The sequence below is a fragment of the Mustela lutreola genome, chromosome 8 (assembly GCF_030435805.1).
Source record: "Mustela lutreola isolate mMusLut2 chromosome 8, mMusLut2.pri, whole genome shotgun sequence".
In the NCBI taxonomy this organism is placed as follows: domain Eukaryota; kingdom Metazoa; phylum Chordata; class Mammalia; order Carnivora; family Mustelidae; genus Mustela; species Mustela lutreola.
The window spans coordinates 37,840,812-37,863,618 of record NC_081297.1 but is presented as its reverse complement, the minus strand read 5'-3'; the positions used below and the strand labels follow the sequence as shown (position 1 = coordinate 37,863,618).

The 22,807-nt window shown below is 46.7% G+C and overlaps 1 non-coding gene across 1 annotated transcript; it reads left to right on the top strand.

Moving 5' to 3' along the window:
* The first annotated feature begins 7,476 nt into the window (after nt 1–7,476).
* LOC131839995 (U6 spliceosomal RNA) lies at nt 7,477–7,583 on the top strand. Its single transcript, XR_009357115.1, has one exon. It is a non-coding gene; the product is annotated as a U6 spliceosomal RNA (small nuclear RNA).
* Nucleotides 7,584–22,807: the final 15,224 nt, after the last annotated feature.

The following is a 22,807-nucleotide window of genomic DNA, read 5'->3' as shown; positions in this document are numbered from 1 at the left end:
CAATATATGTGCTTTTAAGAAGTATGACAGGGTAGCAGCTGTTTCCAGGAACCAAAACATGGGTCAGCAGCTGTGCAGGAAAAGTGATGGAATAAATGACTCATTTCAGAGGAGTTCTATAACATATTAGTTCTGTAATGTATCTTCAGCACCCAATTACCTGCTTTGATCTAAAGATAAGGATTTACAGTTAAGGTCCCATTTATGATTTGACTGGTAGGGTCTGAATCATTTTTACTATTGTTTTGACTATTACCTGAAACCTATAGTAGTACTTGGGATATGTGTTGTGTCTTCTGTGAACATGTGCTATTTTTAGATTAGATAATTTCTGTCTCGAACCCCTGTTAATTTGTTTGTTTTTGTTTATTTGATAGTGGTTTCAGTAAATGGATATATCTGAAAAATTGCAAAGCCACTATTAAAATAAGTTATGATTATATAAGCATGGAATTGCACATTCCTCCTTTGAAACTGACAGGGCTTCACCATATCCTTAACAATTTGGGAAAAACATGCTATTATTTTTCTTTATAAAATTTCTCCTGTTAGGCTGTGATGGTTGTCATCAGCAGTAACTCCTCTGAAGGCTTTGTCAAAAGAGTTGAAAAAATTGGAAAGGTGTGAATGAAGCTGTTTGCTGAATATAAAGAAAAGAGCATTGAAGTACAATTCACACTCTTACTTCTCCTTCTATGCTTTCAGATGTTTGACATTTGAAAACTTTGCTTCTAGAAGAGATGCCCCATATAATTCTTACTTTAAGGAGCAAGTTGCTTTTATAATTTTTTTATTATTCTACCATTCAAGTATTTCCATTTAAATTAAATTCAATACAATGGTATTGTAAAAAAAAATCAAAAGTGCAGCCAGTATTCAATTCCTGGGCTAAATAATTTTAGAAAGCTTTGTGTTATTGAACCTACAGGGTTTTTCTGTAGTTTTAGCTCTTTCTTTCTGTGATTTTTCCCATTAGTCACGTAAGTGACTACAATATAACAGACATTGAGGATAAAGAAGGACTGAATAGAACAATCCTTGGCCTCATGAAGTTGAGAATCTAGCAAGGGAGTCAAACAATTCAATCATTCAGAGACAATTTATTGAGTGCCTGGCCTACGATGAGCACAATAAAACCCCAGCCCAGAGGAATCATTTTAATGGGAGAGATAGATAATAGGTAAGCCAACTTAAAAAAAAATCGTACTGGTTTTTCTTTAATAGAGATGCATATTTGAACTAAATAAGCACATTTTAAAAAGAGCAGTGATTGAGAAGAGGTTTTTTAACTGAGTGGTCCGAAAGGGCCTCCCTGAAAAAGTCTGTTTTGAACAGATTTCTGAATAATATCAGCTAGGAAGCTGCGTAAAAATCTCAGGGATGGGTGATTTTTCCAGTCGAAAAACTGTAAAGGCTCCAAAGTCACAATAGAGCTATAAGTTTCTCTAATAAAATAACTTCTGACAAAGAATGAGAAGAAATAACTAACCCAGGTTTGAAAGAAAAGGGACAGACTTTCTATGGAATTCATATTTAATTAAAGCTCTAAAGGACAAAAATACAATAGAGCAAAATTCTGGTCACGCTGATATACCTAACGAAAGTTCATAAACAAGGTGTAGGTAGCAAAGAGTGTGTGGGAATGTTGGTAAGAACAGTGGGGAAGAGTCATCCCTGAACATGTTCTTAAATGAAGCAATTCTTGTGTTGTATTAAAGGGTAAATTGGAGTTTGCCTAAGTGATTAGAGAAGGATGCCTCAGCTTATGGAAGTTCAAAGCCATAAAGATGTGATAAACTACTGCAGATATTTTCATGTATATTTGTTGTTGCTTCTAGTAATGGTGATCTAAAAACTCCTACTTAAGACAACTAAAAATCCAGACAAAATAGCTTTTAAGGTTAAAAATATCAGGATGATTATAAAAATAAGTGAGGGATTACTGGGCCAAAATATGAAATACAATGAGAGCCTAGAGATATATGCCCTGAAGCCATTTTAGCTATGAGAGCATTTGAAACAGCTAAAACACACTGAGCTGTGTTGTTAATAGACTCTTGATACTAGAGAAACAAAATTCAAAATCCAGCAGCAATCAAATTTGAGGACTTTGGTACAACCCAAATTTAAGTTGAGATCCCCAAAGCACAAGGAGAAGCAGAAATAAGACTATAGCCTACCTTGCCTTCTGTGTAAACTGAGAAAGCCAATCACTGAATTTGGAGTATGATTGTCTTGTAGAGTCTCAGATATAAGAGAAAATCCTGCCAAGGGGGACCATACCATTACTATAGCTCTTAATTATCCCTACTCAAAAAGAGTTTCAAATATAATGTCTTGAACATAGCAAAATGTAACAAAGCACACAAAGAAAAACCATTAACAAGATTTGATAGACAAAATGGGATTAAGTATGATGTTAAAATGATCAATAAAGATTGTAAAATGGCTTGATTACTCTGCTCAAAGAAATGAGAGGGGAAGCAAATTGAACAAAAAACTGAAACGAAAAATGATATTGTGAAAGGTTTTATAAATTAACCAAATGGATACTCTAGAACTTTAAAGATATGACAGCTAATTTAAGATACCGCAGGGGTGCCTGGGTGGCTCACTTAATTAAACCTCCAATTCTTTTTCCTTTTTTTTTAACACCTTAATTTTATTTTATCTCTTTAATTTGGCTCAGGTCATGATGTCAGGGTTGTGAAATAGAGCCCAGAGTTGGGCTCTGTGCTGAGCCTGGAGCCTGCTTAAGATTCTTTTCCCTTCTTTTTCTATCCCTCCCTGCGCTCTCACTTGCTCACTCTCTCTTGCTTGCAAATAAATAGATAGATAGATAATAGACAAAGCAAAATAAAAGCAGATTATGAAAATATATATAAAGATTTTGAAATGAAAACAAGTTCAAAATAAAATAGAGAAGACCTACACAGCTAAAAGTTCATTCAGAAAATCTACTATTAAAGAAGTCAGTATGACACAATGTTAAGATATCAAAAGATTTGAGCACATACTTTACAGAAAGGGTAATCCAAATGGCCACTCATATATAAAAACTGTTTATCTTTATTATGAATCTGGAATTAAATTAAATTAAATTAAAAATAAATTAAAACCTAAAATGACATACTATTACACAGTTACCATATTGGACAACAGTATAATTGCCTTGCAAGAATGTGAAAGAATGAAAGTGCCCATAATAAAAATATTTGAGGTAAGTTGGACAATATTTAGAAAACTTAAAAATAAAAATAAAAATTTGGTCCATTCCTAGAAATACAACATGGAACTCAATGAATATTTTCACCAGGATATGCAAACAGATGATTATAGCTATTTCATTCATAACGGCAGATCAGTAGCGGTCTATTTGCACAATGTTACATTAAATAAGAGAGAATATAAACAAACTGGGAGGAGGGGCTAGGTTGTTATCATAAACGGATCTTCTATGGTGCTGATTATGTTCTATTTCTCAAAATCTTTAAGTTAAAAAAGTTTTCAAATTTATATCTAGATAGATAGATGATAGATAGACAGATATCCCAGAAGCTGCAATGCTAGGCTAAGACCAGGCTTTAAAGGGCTTTTCTATACTCTACTAAATACTTGAAACCATTCATTATATCCTAGCTCAGTGTTCAAATCTCCATTTGTTTCCTCAGTTTCCTAATATTTATCTTAAGGTGACCTGATCCAGACTTTTGATCACCTTTGTCTAAATATTTCTATTTTAACAAAATCCTTTTTAACACTGAGAGACTAAAACTTAGAAAAATACTCTGATTGTTATCTCACTAGAGTGGAAAATATATAGTTACCCATTAACTAATGATATCCATGTCTACATTAGATCCATGACATTTTTAATTCTTGGGAACTTTTGGTTACATGAAATTTTTAAGCTTCCTTTAAATGAAGCTTTAAGCCATCACCACATGAATAAAATTAAAGAACCAAATGAAAAGAGACCAAGTATTTACAGAGTAATAGAATGTGCAGTGGAAAGAGTACAATTCTGAAATCATAAAGCCTAAACTAGTGTGATGCATCTTTACTAGCCATGTAATCATAAACCAGTTATCTAAATGCGTTAGCCTCAGTTTTTTCACCCATGAAATGGTGATGATAATACTTATTATGCAGCGTTGTTGTGTGGATGTGATGAAGCATGGAGCATGAGAGTCTCCTATTCCATGCTAAAATGATAGCTATTTTTATACTTATAATAATTCTAGTAATAGTAATTATATTGTTCAAAATGGTAATATTCATTTATATTGAGGCATTGTATTGGCTATTCATTTACCAAAATAAATTTCATTTTACTTTACCCCCTGTGAGGATATATATTCCCTAATTCAATATGAATCTCATTATGAATAATAATTATCATAATAAATATGCTGATTTTTCTTCTATTTATTTTTAGGGAGGTATCCTTTACTGTTGAACATAAAGAAACTTAAGCAAGTCTGTCTTATTCAAAATTTGCATGCTGCTTTCTTATGAAACTAGATTATAGAGTTGTATGAAATAAATTCATGCAATTAAGACATTGATGTTTGGAAAACTGGGTGGTCAGTTTAGTATTTCAAAAGAAGATTTTAAATTTAAACCTTAAAACTGAGCTCTTTCAGCCTTATTTATAGACCATCCTTCATGCTTCATAAGTACTGCTCCATTGTAAACTAAGTAATAGTTTTTGTCACAGTGTATATAACGAAAATGGATTTTATATTCTATTATTTCAGAGTTAGTTGCAGTTTCTACAGCCTTACTTCCTTTTTTGAAAAATAGATTAATTCTACAAAAAGTTTTTTCCAGCTTTATTGAAAAAAAAAAACAACATATTATAATTTGTAAATTTAAGAAATGATTTCTTATAACATTGCAAACTTTTAACATTGTGTAAATTTTGTACAATTTGATAAATTGGTATACATCTTTATTGCAATATAATCTACATAAAAATGTTAATACATCTACTATCTCGTATAGTTGCCACTGTTTTTCATGCATGTATCGTAAGGAATTTTAAGATCTACTCTCTTAGCAACTTTTATGTATATAGTACAGTAGAGTTAAACTTCAGAGGTCTTGTGGGTTTTGTTCCAGACTGCCTCAATAAAGTGATTATCTCAATAAACTAAGTCAAATGATTATTTTTTTTGGTTTCCCAGTGCATATAAAAAATTATGTTTCCCAGTGCATATAAAAAATAAACACTATACTGTACTGCTCAAAAGCATTTTTTTAAAAAGAAAAACAATGTATATACCTTAAGTAAACTAGTTCTGAGTTTTCAGTGGGTCATAATTACTGATCACAGATCACCATAACAAATACAATAATAATGAAAAAACTTGAAATATTGCAAGAATTACCAACATGTGACAGAGAGACACAAAATGAACAAATGTTGTTAGAAAAATGGTGGCAGCAGGCCTCTTTTATACAAGATTGCTATAAACTTTCAACTTGTAAGAATGTGATATATGCAAAGTTTAATGAAGGGAAGCACAATTAAAAAAGTATGTATATTTTATTAACTATGATCATCATGCTGTACATTAGATCCCCAGAACTTTTTCATATTATAGTTGCAAGTTTGCACCCTTTGACCACCTTACTCCACCCCAGGTTCACCCCTTGTCAACTCAACTCTAAGTTTCCATTAGTTTTCCTTTTCCTCAGATTCTGTATGTAAGGGATATCATAATACATAAATTAAAAAAATATATAAAATCTATGAAATATTTCACTTAGTATAATACCTTCAAGATCCATCCATGCTGTTGTAAATGGCAGTATTTCTTAATTTTTCATGGTTAAGTAGTATTCCATAGTATATATTTACCATACTTATTTTATTCATTCATCCATTAATGGATACTGAAGTTATTTCCATCTCTTGCTTAGAGTTAATAATTTTATAAATGAACATAAGAGTGCAGATATGTCTTTGAACAGTGACTTCGTTTCCTTTAGATAGATACGTAGAAGTGGGATTACTGAATCATATGGTAATTTTACTTTTAATAATATGAATCATCTCCATACTGTTTTCCATACAAATTTATATCCCTATCACAGTGCATGAGTTCCCCATTTTCCCCAATATTTACCAAAATTTGTTAGTTTCAATTTTTTGGTAGTATATATTCTAATATCTTGCTGTGTTTTTCAGAGGTAAACAACAACAACAACATAAGGACTTTGCCCTGAGATTTTTACGTTGAGCACTTTTTAATGCTCCTGTTGGTCATTTATATAACTTTTTTGAAAAAAAAAAGTCTATTGAGATCCTTTTGCTATTTTTTAAATTATATATTTTTTTCTATTTGTATCTGTTGGTTATTAACCTCTTTTCAGATATAAGATTTGGAAGTATTTTCTTACATTCTGTGGATTGTGTTTTCATTCTCTCTCTCTTTTTTTTGGCTATGCAGAAACTTTAGTTTGATGTAATACCATTTATTTATTTTTGCTTTTTTTGCTTGTGTTTTTGGTCTGGTATCCAAAAAACTATTGGCAAGACCACTGTCAAGGAGAATTCTTCCTATGTTTTCCTTTAGGAAATTCAGTTTCATGCATCACCTTTAAGTCTTTAATCTATTTCAAGTTAAGACTTATGAGTGATATAAGGTTCCAGTTCCATACTGTTTATGTGACTATTCAGTTTTAAATATCATTTATTGAACAGACTATCTTTACCCATTAGATATGTTGGCCCCTGTCAAATATTAGCTGACTGTATGAAAGGATTTATTTCTGGACTCTCAATTCTGTTCTACTTGTTTATTGGTCTGTTTTTATGCCAGTATACTTTCTTGTTTTGAGCATGAGGGCTTTGTAGTATAGTTTCAAATCAAGAAGTGTAATTTCCCATCTTCATTCTTTCTCAGAACTGCTTTGATTATTTGTTGTCTTTTATGGTCTCATATAAATTTTAGGATTCTTTACTTACTTCTGTAAAAAAATAATGTTGGATTTTTTTTTAAGATTTTTAATTTATTTATTTGACAGAGAGAGATGACAAGCAGGCAGAGAGGCAGGCAGAGAGAGAAGAGGAAGCAGGCTTCCTGCTGAGCAGAGAGCCTGATGCAGGGCTCGATCCCAGGACCCTGGGATCATGACCTGAGCCGAAGGCCGCGGCTCAACCCACTGAGCCACCCAGGCACCCCTAACATTGGATTTTTGATAGGAATTGGATTTACAGATGGTTTTCGGTAGTATGGACATTTTAACAATGTTAATTCTTACCATTCATAAATATGAGCTATCTTTCCATTTGTGTCTCCTTCAATTTCTTTATCAATGTCATAGTTTATGGAGTACAGATCTTTCATCTTCTTAGTTAAATCTATTCCTAAGTATTTTTTACTTTTGATGCTATTGTGAATTAGATTGTTTTCTTTATTTTTTTTCAGATAGTTCATCATTAGAGTGTTAAAATGCTCCTGTCTTGTGCTTACTTTGGCAGCACATATACTAAAATTGGAATGATGCAGAGAAGATTAGCGTGATCACTGAACAAGGATGACATGAAAAACTGGGAAGCATTCCATATTAAAAAAAATGAAACAAAAAAAAATTCTTGTCTTTTATATATTGATCTTGTATTTGGCAGCTTTACTAAATTTGTTTATTCAAATTTTTTTGTTAAGTTTTTAGGATTTTTTAACATGTAAGTTCATGTTATCCAAAAAAAGAAAATTTTACTTCTTCCTTTTTTTTTTGGAGTCTCTTATTTCTTTGTGTTCCTTGTTTCTCTGGCTAGGACATCCAGTACTATGTCAAATGAGAGTAGTGAAAGTGGACACACTTGTCTTTCTTCTGATCTTTAAGGGGAAAACTTTCAAACGTTTTTGATTGAATATGAGATTAGCTCTGGGCTTGCAATATGTGTTTTTTCTTTAATGGATTTTTTAAATTATTTTTAAAAATTTTTTTATAAACATATAATGTGTTTTTATCCCTAGGGGTAAAACACCAGGTTCACACATTTCACAGCACTCACCATCACTCACCATAGCACCTGCCCTCCCCAATGTCCATACCCCCACCATCCTCTCCCAACACACCTCCCCCCAGCAACCCTCAGTCTGTTTTGTGAGATTCAGTCTTTTATGGTTTGTCTCCCTCCCAATCCCATCTTCTTTTATTTTTCTTTTCATACGCCCGAAACCGCCTATGTTGCATCTCCACTTCATCATATCAGGGAGATCATATGATAGTTGTCTTTCTCAGATTGATTTATTTCGCCAAGCATAATACCCTCTAGTTCCATCCACGTCATCACAAATAGCAGGATTTCATTTCTTTTGATGGCTGCATAGCATTCCATTGTACATATATACCACATCTTATTTATTGATTCATCTGTTGAAGTACATTTAGGTTCTTTCCATAGTTTAAGTATTGTGGACATTGCTGCTATAAACATTTGGGTGCATGTGCCCCTTCAGAATGCCACGTTTGTATCTGTAGGGTATATACCCAGAACTACAAGCACTGGGTCATAGGGTAGTTCTATTTTCAGCTTTTTGAGGCACGTCCACGCTGTTTTCCAGAGTGGTTGCACCAGCTTGCATTCCCACGTACAGTGTAGGAGGGTTGCCCTTTCTCCACATCCTCGCCAGCATCTGTCATTGACTGACTTGTTCATTTTAGCCATTCTGAACGGTGTGAGGTGGTATCTCATTCTGGTTTTGATTTGTATTTCCCTGATGCCGAGTGAGGTGGAGCATTTTTTCATGTGTCTGTTGGCCATTTGGATGTATTCTTTGCAGAAATGTCTGTTCATGTCCTCTGCCCATTTCTTCATTGGATTATTTGTTCTTAGGGTGTTGAGTTTGATAAGCTCTTTATAGATTTTGGATACTGGCCCTTTATCTGGTATGTCATTTGCAAATATCTTCTCCCAGATAACTTCTGACAGTCATCTTTTGGCTTTGTTAACTGTTTCCTTTGCAGTGCAAAAGCTTTTTGATCTGATGAAATCCCAATAGTTCATTCTTGCCCTTGCTTCCCTTGCCTTTGGCGATGTTCCTAGGAAGAAGTTGCTGCTGCTGAGGTCAAAGAGGTTGCTACCTGTTCTCTCCTCAAGGACTATGATGGATTCCTTTCTCACATTATGCTTCTTCATCCATTTCCAGACTATTTTAATGTATGGAGTAAGGAAATGGTCCAATTTCATTTTTCTGCTTGTGGCTGTTCAATTTTCCAAACCCCAAGGCCAACGACTCCTTCTCTACCCCGGCGGCGGCGTGCTGTGCCTTCCCCAGACTTGCTCCTGGGGAGCGTAGTGACAGACGTGTGCAACCATGCTTCTCTCTCAGGCAGAGGGGAAGCTAGGGCAAAGAGTATTTCGCTCCATGCGGGTATCTTCCACAGTGCTACGGAAACTAACTCAGGCAAGCAGCAGCATCCCCAAACCCAACCCTGGTTTCCCAATGAATGCTGTGCTTTCCCAGGGGAGATGCCCAGGCAAAGAGGATTTCGCTCCACGTGGGATTATTACACCGTGCTGTGGAGACTAGGGAAGAGCCCCGGGAGAGCTGGTGCCTCTTGGGCCTTTCTTTCCCGGGCTCCAAGTTCGCGCCCGGGGTTCACCTTGCTAAGCCGAACTAAGCAGACAGTCACAACCCTGCAGCAGCCTCCGTGGCCTAGCATGGCACTCTATGCCTATTACCATCTCCTGGCGTAGGTAAGGCTTTGCCTTTTGCTCCGGCGCTCAGGCAGACACGGGGTCTAGGCCAGTGCTTTCACCACAGGAGAGAGGAGGCGAAAGGATCCCTGCACATGGCCCGGGCACTGGGATGGGGAACTGTGGGGGACTGTCTCCACTCCTGCCCAGGCACACCCCCTGCCACCCACCATGCTGCAACATCTTGGTGGAAGGTGGCATCTGACTGCCCGATTCTCCATGGGGTTGTTTCTGCGAGTTCTGGGTTTGGAACCTGGTGGCAAGCCCAAGTCTGCCCTTGGGACAGGTGGCCAAGGAGATGCTTTCCCTTTCGGACCAGAGGCACAGGACAGGCCTGTCTTCTGCCCAACTCCTTCCTCAGAGTGGAGCATGCGCGCCTGCCCTAGTTGTCCCCTCATGTCTCCTTAGAAGGCAGGCTTCCATCTCTCTGCACGGGGAGCGGGTGACACCTGTCTTGCCACCGGCTTGCTGTGCGTGCCACGGCAGGTTATCCTGATTCCCCAGCGTTTCCCGAACCCAAGGCCAAGGGCTCCTTCTCTTCCCCGGGGGCGGCGTGCTGTGCCTTCCCCATACTTGCTCCTGGGGAGAGCGGTGACAGACGTATGCAACCATGCTTCTCTCTCAGGCAGAGGAGATGCTAGGGCCAAGAGGATTTCGCTCCATGCGGGGATCATCCACCGTGCTGCGGAGACTCGCTCACGCAAGCAGCAGCAGCATCCCCAAACCCAACTCTGGTTTCCCAACAAATGATGTGCTTTCCCAGGGGAGATGCCCAGGCAAAGACGCTTTCACTGTATGAGGGTTTCTCCCAACGCGATACTGGGCTCTGCAAGAAGCAGCAGCCTGCAGAACATTTCTCAGCGAATGCTGTGCTTTCGAAGAGGCTTTGGTTTGCAGTGAACAGCACTTCGCCGCTACTTCCTCAGCAAGGCTACAGTCGCATCAGGGAAGAAGAGCTGCGGGAGAGCTTGTGCCTCTTGGGCCTTGCTTTCCCGGGCTCCATGTTCGCGTCCTGTGATGGCCAGTTCTTTCTGGGGGTTGTTTCTCGAGTTCAGAGTAGGCGCCTGGTGGCAAGCCCCTGGCTCCACCACGGACAGGTGGCCAAGGAGCTGCTGTCTCCTTGGGACAAAGGCTCAGGACAGGCATGCTTTCTGCCCAGACTCCTTACTCAGAGGGGAGCCCTTTCCCCTGCCCTAATCTTCCCCTCATGTTGCCTTAGCAGCCAAGCTTCCGTCGTTCTGCAGTGACAGACGTGTCCCTTTCCTTAAGGCTCTTTCCAAAGGCGCCACCGCGCTTCTCTCTCAGGCACAGGGGATGCCCGGGCCAAGAGGATTTCGCTCCATGCGGGTTTATTACACCGTGCTGTGGAGAGTAGCTCCGGCAAGCAGCAGGCAGCATCGCACACACCCGACTCTGATTTCCCAAAGAATGCTGTGCTTTCCCAGAGGGGATGCCCTGGCAAAGAGGCTTTCGCTCTCTGCGGGTTTGTCCCATCTGCTGCGAGTACTAGTCTAAGGCAAGCCACAAAAGCAGCCCAGAGATACGACACTGATTTCCCAGCGACTGCTATGCTTTCGCAGAGGTTTTCAGCTTGGCGCGAACAGCACTTCGCTGCTGCTTCCTCAGCAAGCCTTTGGTCGTTCGCTCTGTCGTGGCAGGGAAGAAGAGCCGCGGGAGAGCTGGTGCCTCTTGGCCTTCCTTTCAGGGCTCCAAGTTCGCGCCCGGGGTTCACCTTGGTAAGCCGAACTATGCATACACAGTCACAACCCTGCAGCAGCCTGCGTGGCCTAGCATGGCACTCTATGCTTATTACCATCTCCTGGCGTAGGTAAGGCTTTGCCTTTTGCTCTGGCGCTCAGGCGGACTCGGGGACTCGGCCAGTGACTTCACCACAGGAGAGAGGAAGCGAGAGGATCCCTGCAAACCGCCCGGGCTTTGGGTTGGGGAACTGTGGGGACTGTTTCCACTCATGCCCCGGCACACCCCCTGCCACCCACAATGCTGCCACATCTTGGTGGAAGGTGGCATCTGACTGCCCGTTTCTCCATGGGGTTGTTTCTGCGAGTTCCGGGTTTGGAACCTGGTGGCAAGCCCAAGTCTGCCCTTGGGACAGGTGGCCAAGGAGATGCTTTCGCCTTGGGTCCAGAGGCACAGGACAGGCCTGCCTTCTGCCCAAACTCCTTACTCAGAGTGGAGCACGCGCCCCTGCCCTAGTCGTCCCCTCATGTCTCCTTAGCAGGCAGGCTTCCATCTCTCCGCACAGGGAGCGGGTGACACTTGTCTTGACACCTGCCTGCTGTGCGTGCCAAGACAGGTTATCAGGCTTCCCAAGCGTTTCCCGAACCCTAGGCCAAGAACTCCTTCTCTTCCCCGGGGGTGACGTGCTGTGCCTTCCTCACACTTGCTCCTGGGGAGCGCGGTGACAGACGTGTGCAACCATGCTTCTCTCTCAGGCAGAGGAGATGCTAGGGCAAATAGGATTTCGCTCCACGCGGGTATCATCCACCGTGCTGCGGAGACTCCCTCAGGCAAGCAGCAGCAGCATCCCCAAACCCAACTCTGGTTTCCCAACCAATGCTGTGCTTTCCCAGGGGAGATGCCCAGACAAAGAGGCTTTCGCTGTATGAGGGTTTCTCCCACCATGAGAGGGCTCTGCAAGCAGCAGCAGCCCGCAGAACATTTCTCAGCGAATGCTGTGCTTTCGAAGAGGCTTTGGTTTGCAGTGAACAGCACTTCGCCGCTCCTTCCTCAGCAAGGCTACAGTCGCGACATCAGGGAAGAAGAGCTGCGGGAGAGCTTGTGCCTCTTGGGCCTTGCTTTCCCGGGCTCCATGTTCGCGTCCTGTGATGGCCAGTTCTTTCTGGGGGTTGTTTCTCGAGTTCAGAGTAGGCGCCTGGTGGCAAGCCCCTGGCTCCACCACGGACAGGTGGCCAAGGAGCTGCTGTCTCCTTGGGACAAAGGCTCAGGACAGGCATGCTTTCTGCCCAGAATCCTTCCTCAGAGTGGAGCCCTTTCCCCTGCCCTAATCTTCCCCTCGTGTTGCCTTAGCAGCCTGGCTTCCGTCGTTCTGCAGTGACAGACGTGTCCCTTTCCTTAAGGCTCTTTCCACAGGCGCCACCGCGCTTCTCTCTCAGGCACAGGGGATGCCCAGGCAAAGAGGATTTCGCTCCATGCGGGTTTATTACACCGTGCTGTGGAGACTAGTTCCGGCAAGCAGCAGGCAGCATCCCACAGACCCGACTCTGATTTCCCAAAGAATGCTGTGCTTTCCCAGAGGAGATGCCACGGCAAAGAGGCTTTAGCCTTATGCGGGTTTGTCCCATCGTGCTGCGAATACTAGGCTAAGAAATCAACAAAAGCAGACCACAGAACCGACTCTGATTTCCCAGCGACTGCTATCCTTTCGCAGACGTTTTCCGCTTGGCGCGAACCGCACTTCGCTGCTGCTTCCTCAGCAAGGCTTTGGTCGTTTGCTCTGTCGCGGCAGGGAAGAAGAGCCGCGGGAGAGCTGGTGCCTCTTGGCCTTCCTTTCCAGGGCTCCAAGTTCACGCCCGGGGTTCACATTGCTAAGCCGAACTAAGCAGACAGTCACAACCCTACAGCAGGCTGCGTGGCCTAGCATGGCACTCTAGGCCTATTACCACCTCCTGGCGTAGGTAAGGCTTTGCCTTTTGCTCCTGCGCTCAGGCAGACTCGAGGTCTAGGCCAGTGCCTTCACCACAGGAGAGAGGAGGCGACAGGATCCTGCAAACCGCCCGGGCACTGTGATGGGAACTGTGGGGGACTGTCTCCACTCCTGCCCCGGCACACCCCCTGCCACCCACTATGCTGCCACATCTTGGTGGAAGGTGGCATCTGACTGCCCGTTTCTCCATGGGGTTGTTTCTGCGAGTTCCGGGTTTGGAAACTGGTGGCAAGCCCAAGTCTGCCCTTGGGACAGGTGGCCAAGGAGATGCTTTCCCTTTGGGACCAGAGGCACAGGACATGCCTGTGTTCTGCCCAGACTCCTTCCTCAGAGTGGAGCACGCGCCCCTGCCCTAGTCGTCCCCTCATGTCTCCTTAGCAGGCAGGCTTTCATCTGTCCGCACGGGGAGCGGGTGACACTTGTCTTGCCACCGGCCTGCTGTGCGTGCCACGGCAGGCTATGCTGCTTCCCGAGCGTTACCCGAACCCAAGGCCAAAGTCTCCTCCACTTCCCCGGAGGCGGCGAGCTGTGCCTTCGCCACACTTGCTCCTGGGGAGCGCGGTGACAGACGTGTGCAACCATGCTTCTCTCTCAGGCAGAGGAGATGCTAGGGCAAAGAGGATTTCGCTCCATGCGGGGATCATCCACCATGCTGCGGAGACTCGCTCAGGCAAGCAGCAGCAGCATCCCCAAACCCAACTCTGGTTTCCCAACCAATGCTGTGCTTTCCCAGGGGAGATGCCCAGACAAAGAGGTTTCGCTGTATGAGGGTTTCTCCCACCATGAGAGGGCTCTGCAAGCAGCAGCAGCCCGCAGAACATTTCTCAGCGAATGCTGTGCTTTCGAAGAGGCTTTGGTTTGCAGTGAACAGCACTTCGCCGCTCCTTCCTCAGCAAGGCTACAGTCGCGACATCAGGGAAGAAGAGCTGCGGGAGAGCTTGTGCCTCTTGGGCCTTGCTTTCCCGGGCTCCATGTTCGCGTCCTGTGATGGCCAGTTCTTTCTGGGGGTTGTTTCTCGAGTTCAGAGTAGGCGCCTGGTGGCAAGCCCCTGGCTCCACCACGGACAGGTGGCCAAGGAGCTGCTGTCTCCTTGGGACAAAGGCTCAGGACAGGCATGCTTTCTGCCCAGAATCCTTCCTCAGAGTGGAGCCCTTTCCCCTGCCCTAATCTTCCCCTCGTGTTGCCTTAGCAGCCTGGCTTCCGTCGTTCTGCAGTGACAGACGTGTCCCTTTCCTTAAGGCTCTTTCCACAGGCGCCACCGCGCTTCTCTCTCAGGCACAGGGGATGCCCAGGCAAAGAGGATTTCGCTCCATGCGGGTTTATTACACCGTGCTGTGGAGACTAGTTCCGGCAAGCAGCAGGCAGCATCCCACAGACCCGACTCTGATTTCCCAAAGAATGCTGTGCTTTCCCAGAGGAGATGCCACGGCAAAGAGGCTTTAGCCTTATGCGGGTTTGTCCCATCGTGCTGCGAATACTAGGCTAAGAAATCAACAAAAGCAGACCACAGAACCGACTCTGATTTCCCAGCGACTGCTATCCTTTCGCAGACGTTTTCCGCTTGGCGCGAACCGCACTTCGCTGCTGCTTCCTCAGCAAGGCTTTGGTCGTTTGCTCTGTCGCGGCAGGGAAGAAGAGCCGCGGGAGAGCTGGTGCCTCTTGGCCTTCCTTTCCAGGGCTCCAAGTTCACGCCCGGGGTTCACATTGCTAAGCCGAACTAAGCAGACAGTCACAACCCTACAGCAGGCTGCGTGGCCTAGCATGGCACTCTAGGCCTATTACCACCTCCTGGCGTAGGTAAGGCTTTGCCTTTTGCTCCTGCGCTCAGGCAGACTCGAGGTCTAGGCCAGTGCCTTCACCACAGGAGAGAGGAGGCGACAGGATCCTGCAAACCGCCCGGGCACTGTGATGGGAACTGTGGGGGACTGTCTCCACTCCTGCCCCGGCACACCCCCTGCCACCCACTATGCTGCCACATCTTGGTGGAAGGTGGCATCTGACTGCCCGTTTCTCCATGGGGTTGTTTCTGCGAGTTCCGGGTTTGGAAACTGGTGGCAAGCCCAAGTCTGCCCTTGGGACAGGTGGCCAAGGAGATGCTTTCCCTTTGGGACCAGAGGCACAGGACATGCCTGTGTTCTGCCCAGACTCCTTCCTCAGAGTGGAGCACGCGCCCCTGCCCTAGTCGTCCCCTCATGTCTCCTTAGCAGGCAGGCTTTCATCTGTCCGCACGGGGAGCGGGTGACACTTGTCTTGCCACCGGCCTGCTGTGCGTGCCACGGCAGGCTATGCTGCTTCCCGAGCGTTACCCGAACCCAAGGCCAAAGTCTCCTCCACTTCCCCGGAGGCGGCGAGCTGTGCCTTCGCCACACTTGCTCCTGGGGAGCGCGGTGACAGACGTGTGCAACCATGCTTCTCTCTCAGGCAGAGGAGATGCTAGGGCAAAGAGGATTTCGCTCCATGCGGGGATCATCCACCATGCTGCGGAGACTCGCTCAGGCAAGCAGCAGCAGCATCCCCAAACCCAACTCTGGTTTCCCAACCAATGCTGTGCTTTCCCAGGGGAGATGCCCAGACAAAGAGGTTTCGCTGTATGAGGGTTTCTCCCACCATGAGAGGGCTCTGCAAGCAGCAGCAGCCCGCAGAACATTTCTCAGCGAATGCTGTGCCTTCGAAGAGGCTTTGGTTTGCAGTGAACAGCACTTCGCCGCTACTTCCTCAGCAAGGCTACAGTCGCATTAGGGAAGAAGAGCTGCGGGAGAGCTTGTGCCTCTTGGGCCTTGCTTTCCCGGGCTCCATGTTCGCGTCCTGTGATGGCCAGGTCTTTCTGGGGGGTTGTTTCTCGTGTTCAGAGTAGGCGCCTGGTGGCAAGCCCCTGGCTCCACCACGGACAGGTGGCCAAGGAGCTGCTGTCTCCTTGGGACAAAGGCTCAGGTCAGGCATGCTTTCTGCCCAGACTCCTTCCTCAGAGTGGAGCCCTTTCCCCTCCCCTAATCTTCCCCTCATGTTGCCTTAGCAGCCAAGCTTCCGTCATTCTGCATTGACAGACGTGTCCCTTTCCTTAAGGCTCTTTCCACAGGCGCCACCGCGCTTCTCTCTCAGGCACAGGGGATGGCCTGGCAAAGAGGATTTCGCTCCAACCTGAGTGATCGTCTCATCCTCGCCCTGACTTCAGATGCACGAGATCTTGATTCAGGTCTGTAGATTGTTCTTGACATGTCTTCACCCAGAAACCTAAGCCTAGCTTGTGTTCTCAGACTTCCGTCTTTAGGTTTCCCTGGGCTGAAGGCTTTGTGTGACACAGACTGAGCCAGGACATCCAGTCAGCCACCCAGAGATGGGCCCCATTTCCTGAAGATGTGACTTCCTGTGGCCTTAAACCAACATCTCTACTCAACCTGGATATTCAGTCCTCTGTCCCAGACCGTAGCTCAAATCCATTCCTATGGTGGAACCTGACGCACAAGAGTACTCCTCCTTCCCAACTCTTTGAGTGGCAACCAGCTGCATGGCCCATGAGACCACGGTCACACATAGAAGACTCCCTGGATACACACAGGCATTGTGATCCTCAGCGTGAGCTTGTTTCCAAACAAAACCCCGCAGTAGCTGGATCAGGAGCCCACAGAGTGGGACTTCCAGGTCCCTAAGGCCAAATCCTCACCCTTGTTCATGTTTTCCAGGCACCCAGACCCAGAACCTGTCTCTGGAATGCCTATTTGGGTGTCCTCTGAGACGGAAAACAACATTCTTCCCTTCCCTCAGAGACACCAAACTCTTGGGAGCTAAGCAGAATCCCCAGAGGTGAAGAATTTCTCATGGACTCATGAAGCCACACCTACCTTTCGTGACCATCCCGGACACACACCCGACAGAAGAACCTGCGCTATGACACCTTAATTTCAGTACACTATGAGCTGCCCTCAGGGCCTGAACATCGGACCTGTGATCACCTCGGCCCTCACTCTAACCCTAGTTTGCTTTTGCAGATATCTCTCCCCAAAGCGCTGGCCCACATGCCCCCCCATGATGGGGCCTATGGTGCCACACCAGATGACTCTCCTTACACTCCCAAAGGAAACTCTGCCTTTCACGTTTGCCCAAACCCTGAAGATTAGGAGCAAAGTAAAATCCCCTGAGCCCACCTCAATTTCTAAGAAGGCTCTGGACCCAAATGCACATTCTGACACATAATCAGCCACTGCCTCCAGGCAGACATCCAAATCCAAGGGCCTGAGTCAGAAGTTTGAACCTACCATGACTATAGGACTTCATTGATACCCCAGTTTAGATTTTTAGGCACCTGTTCCCAGAGGCCTGTTCTCCAATACTGACTTATATTCCAACATGTGTTACTTGAGCCACACAACAGAACCGCTTCTGTCCCCAAAAGTATACCTTGCTTTTGGTAGCTGTGTCCATGTCTCAGTGTAGGAGAATCCTGCATGGCCTCTGACCACCCCAACATTCTAACGTCTCCCTGGATACAAACCAGCATTGTGATTCAACAGCATGAAACTCCAGGTCAACTCAGGCCGCTTGTAACCTCACCCCAGAGCCACCAGATCGAACCTGCCATGTTCCTTGCCTGCAGTGGTCAATGGAGTTGTGCTTTTCAGTCATCCATGCGGGAGAGCTCTGCACCCAAACTTTCCATATGGGGGACACTGGAGCAAGCATACCAGACTCACCCTGTCCAGTAGAAGGAAACCTTGCTATTTGGAGCATCTCACAAGCCTCAGGGTGGGAAATCCTCCATGGCCTCGTGACACCACCCCTCCATTTGGCGGTCATTGTAGACACAAACTCCAGTGTGAGCAAGCATCTGACATCTGCCCTTACTCAGGTCCTGGGTACCTCACATCAGCTGCTGCACACTGGAACTGTCTTTCGCTTGGCACTGAATTGAACCATAGATTATATTTACAAGTCCATCTTCACCTTCCTTGTCCCCAAACCCTCTTGATAGAGAACTTTGGAGCCACAATGCTGCATTCTGCCTACCACAAAGAAAGAAGACGTGCCTGTAGAGTCTGCCTGAAACCCCACATGAGGATCCACCTGCTTGGGCCTTGACGGCACCTTAATATCATAGGCCACTATGGGCACTCAGGCTCTGTCTGACACAGTTTGAGCCATGACCTCCAGACAGCCACGCAGACAGTGGGCCCCATATCCTCTAGGTGGGACATGTCATAGCCCAAAAACCATGATCTCTATCCAACATGAGTATTCAGGCATCTTTCCTAGACCATAGCTCAAATCCCTGCCTATGGGGGAACCTGAAGCACAGGAGAACTCCTCATTCCTGAGGGCAGGAAACCTGGCTGTTGAGATGGGTGTCCAACCTTCAGAGTGGGGCCCACTGTCACTCATGGGTGCCACCCTGGACACAAACAGGCATTGTGCCCCTAAGCCTGAGCATGCATTCAAATATGCCCTCTCAGTTGCATCACCAGGATACCGCATTGCAGGCCTGGTACTCCCCTAGTTCCAAATACTAACACTTGGCGGGATATTCCAGGCACTCAGGCCCAGAGCCCGTCTCTTGAATCCCTGTTTTGAGGCACCCCTAATATGGAAAACAGCCCTATTCCCTTCCGTGAAAAGGCCACCAAACTATTGGGAGCCGCTAGAATCCTTAGAGAGGAAAAGTTTCCCATGTATCCATGAGAACACATCTGCATTCCAAGGCCATCCGGGACACACAATTCAGATATAATAGCCTGTACTACCGCATTAGTATCACCCTCTTTACAGTTCCTGATGAGCTGCTCTCCAGGTCTATGCATTGGGCCTGCGATCGCCTTGACACTAACTCTAACCCAAGTTTTTCTTTGCATACGTCTCTCCCAAACCATAGCTCACATGCCCTCCAGGATCTCGTCTTTGGAGACACACCACAGGACTGTGCCTGTCATTCCCAAGGAAACTTCACCCATCATAGTTGCCCCAAACCTCTAGATTAGGAGAAACCTGCAAGGTCCCTGAGCCCACCCCAATATTGGAGGACACTCTATGCAAATGCACACTCTGAAACACCCTGATTCCCTACGTCCAGTCAGACACCCAAGTCAATGGTCCTGAGTCAGAATATTGAACCAGACATTGAACCAGGACCTCATTGGAACCCCCCATTAGTTTTTAAGGCATCTGTCCTCAGAGGCCTATTCTGGAATAAAAAAACTTATGATACAACATGTGGTCCCTGAGCCACACAACAGAACAACTCTTGTCCCCAGAAGGAAACCGTGCTCTTGGACATGTGTCAAACTCTCAGGGTAGGAGAATCCTGCAAGGCCCCTTTGCCAACAGTGCATTGTAAGATCTCCCTGGTAACAAACCAGCATTGTGACCCATGTGCAAGATATTCCATGTCAACTCAAGGCCTTGGTACTTCGCCCCAGAGTCATCAGAACAAAACTGCCATATTCCTCAGCTGCAATGGTCAATGGAGGTGTGCTTTCCAGGCATCCATGCCGAAGAGCTCTCCTACCCAAACATGGGGTCCTGTGGAGCAAACAAACCAGACTCCACCTGTCCAGTAGAAGGAAACCTTGCTGTTTGGAGCATCTCACAAGTCTCAGAGTGGGAAATCCTCCATGGGCTCTTGATGCCACCCCTCCATTTATTGGTCATTGTAGACACAAACTCTAGTGTGAGCAAACATCTGACATCCGTCCTTACTCAGGTGCTGGATATATCAAAAAAGACGCTTCACACTGGAACTGCGTTCCGCTTGGCACTGAATTGGACAGTAGCTTGTGTCTACAATTCCATCCTCACCCTACTGCTCCCCAAGGCCTCTTGATATTGAATTCTGGAGCCGCAATGCAGCATTCTGCCTCCCTCATAGGAAGAAGTGCCTGGTTAGTCTGCCCAGAATCCCCACATTAGGATCAGTCTGCTTGGCCCTGGAGGGAACCCCGATTTATAGACTTCCCTGGCCACTAGTGTTGTGTCTTACAGAGCCTGTGTCCCGACCTAGAGTCAGTCACAGGGAGTGCAGGTCCCATATCTAGCATGTGGGACTGGCCATGGCCCAAGTCTGTCATCTCTACCCATACTTGATATTCTCGCACCTTTCCCCAGATTTTGCTGAAATCCTTCCAATGGGGGAACCTGAAACACTATAGAGTTCTACTCCTTTTCCATGGAAGGACACCTGGGTGTTGAAATGGGTATCCAGCTCTCAAAGTGGGAGCAAGGTACATGGCCAATGTGACCACGCCAACTCCTGATGGCTCCCCAGGGCACAAACAGGCATTGTGACCCTCACCCAAGTATGCTTTCAAACAAACTCTCTCAGTTCCACCACAAGGTTCCTGCATTGCAGGCCTGGTACTCCCCTAACCCCAAATTCTAACCCTTGGTGGGATTTTCCAGGCACCCAGACTTAGAACCCATATCTAAAATCCCTGTTTTGGGGCACCTCTAAGATGTAAAACAGCACTCTTATTTTCCCTGAAAAAGCCACCAAGCTAAGGGGAGCCGCCAGTATCCTTAGAGACAAAAAGTCTCCCATGGATGCATGAGACCTCACCTACATTCTGAGGTCATTCTGGACACACAATCCAGATGGAAAAGTCTGTGCTACTGTCTTCTAGTCATCCGAATTACAGTTCCTGATGAGCTGACACCCAGGTCTATGCAATTGGCCTGTGATCACCTCGTGACTAATCCGAACCTGAATTTGTGTTTGCAGACTTCTTTCCCAAAACCATGGCTCACATGCCCTCCTGGATGGAGTCACTCGAGGTGCACCAAAGGACTGTGGCTGAATTCCCCAAGGAAACGGTGCCCAAACCTTCCAGATTAAGAGAAACCTGCAAGGCCCCTGAGCCCACTCCAATTTTGGCGGCTGTCTAGATGCAAATGCACAGTATGAAACACCTGATTAGCTACATTCAGATGGACAGCCACGTCAATGGTCCTGAGTCAGAAGATTGAACCTCACATGCCATTGGACCTCATTGGAACACCTGATTAGGTTTTCAGGCATCTGCCCTCAGGGTTCTGTTTTGGAATACCATCTTATGATACAACCTGTCCCTGAGCCTGGAAAACGCCCGGCAAACTCTCTTCGGGCGCCAGGCGTCTGAAGGGCAGCCCCACCGCGCATGGCCGGCATTGCGAGCGGTCGAGCATGCACCTCACCAGGAAGCCCTCCGTGAGGCAGGCTGCAGTGAGGCCGACGCCTCCTGCTAATCCTCGGCCTGGGGGGTTCCCTCCCTGGTGCTGTCTCATGAGGCCTGGCCCACCACGAAGACCGGGCTCGAAATTTCGCCTGATTCCCAGCCTTCTGTTTCCGGGGTCCTGTCCCTGGGTGCCTCCATCTGGGGAACCCTGGGTCCCGCAGCCACGCCTCCCCCTCCCACCCCAGCGCCAACGGTGCCTTTGGTTGCTTCGGACAAGACTCGGAGCAAGAGAAACCTGCATGCCCCTACTGAGGTCAGCCCCATCCTTGGGCGCCCCATCCGCACTAAAGACGGAGGCGGAAGCCCGGCCGTCACCTGTCCTTCAACTCTGCTCTGGGAACGCTCCTATGCACTGGGGCCAATTCTCAGGAGCGTTCTGCCCAAACCAGCATCGGTTTAGGCAGAATGCTCGTGAGAATTGGTCGGTGTTGGGCAGCCCTGTGGACCGCCCAGCTCTCCGTGGCCCAGGGCCCTTTCTCGCCCGGGGCATGGGTCGGCTACCTGGAAAACGCACGGAAACGACGTGTCCCACGCGGGGCCTCTGGCCCAGGGGAGCGTTCCCGGAGTAGAGTTGAAGGACAGGTGGCGGCCAGGCGTGCCCCTCCGTCTTTCGGGCAGATGGGGCGCCTAAGGATGCGGCTGACCTCATTGTGTGCACGCTGGTTTTCTCACTCCCAGGGTTGTCCGAAATGCCAAAAGGCACCATTGGCACTGGTGTGGTAGGGAGATGCGTGGCTGCAGGACTCAGGGTTCCCGATATGGAGGCCATGAGGGACAGGACACCGGAAGCAGAAGGCTGGGGAAGCAGGCGATAGTTTGAGCCAGGGCTTCGTGACGGGCCTGGCCCCATGGAACAGCACCAGGGATGCGACTCCCCGCAGGCCCAGGATTAGCAGGAGGCGTCGGCCTCGCCGTAGCCTGCCTCGCAGAAGGCTTCCTGGCGGGATTCCTACTGGATTGCTAGCAATGCTGTGCCAAGCCCCAGGGATGGGGGGGGCGGCCTTGCAGACGTGCGGCACCCGAAGCATGTTTGCCGGGCGTTTTCCAACCAATTCTCACGAGAGTTCTGCCCAACCCGGGATTGTTTTGGGCAGAGCGTTCGTGAGAATTGGCCGGTGTTTGGCAGCCCTGCCGACAGCCCTGCTCTCCGTGGACCAGGGCTCTTTCTTGCCCGGAAAACACAGGGAAACGACGCGGCCCACCCGGAGG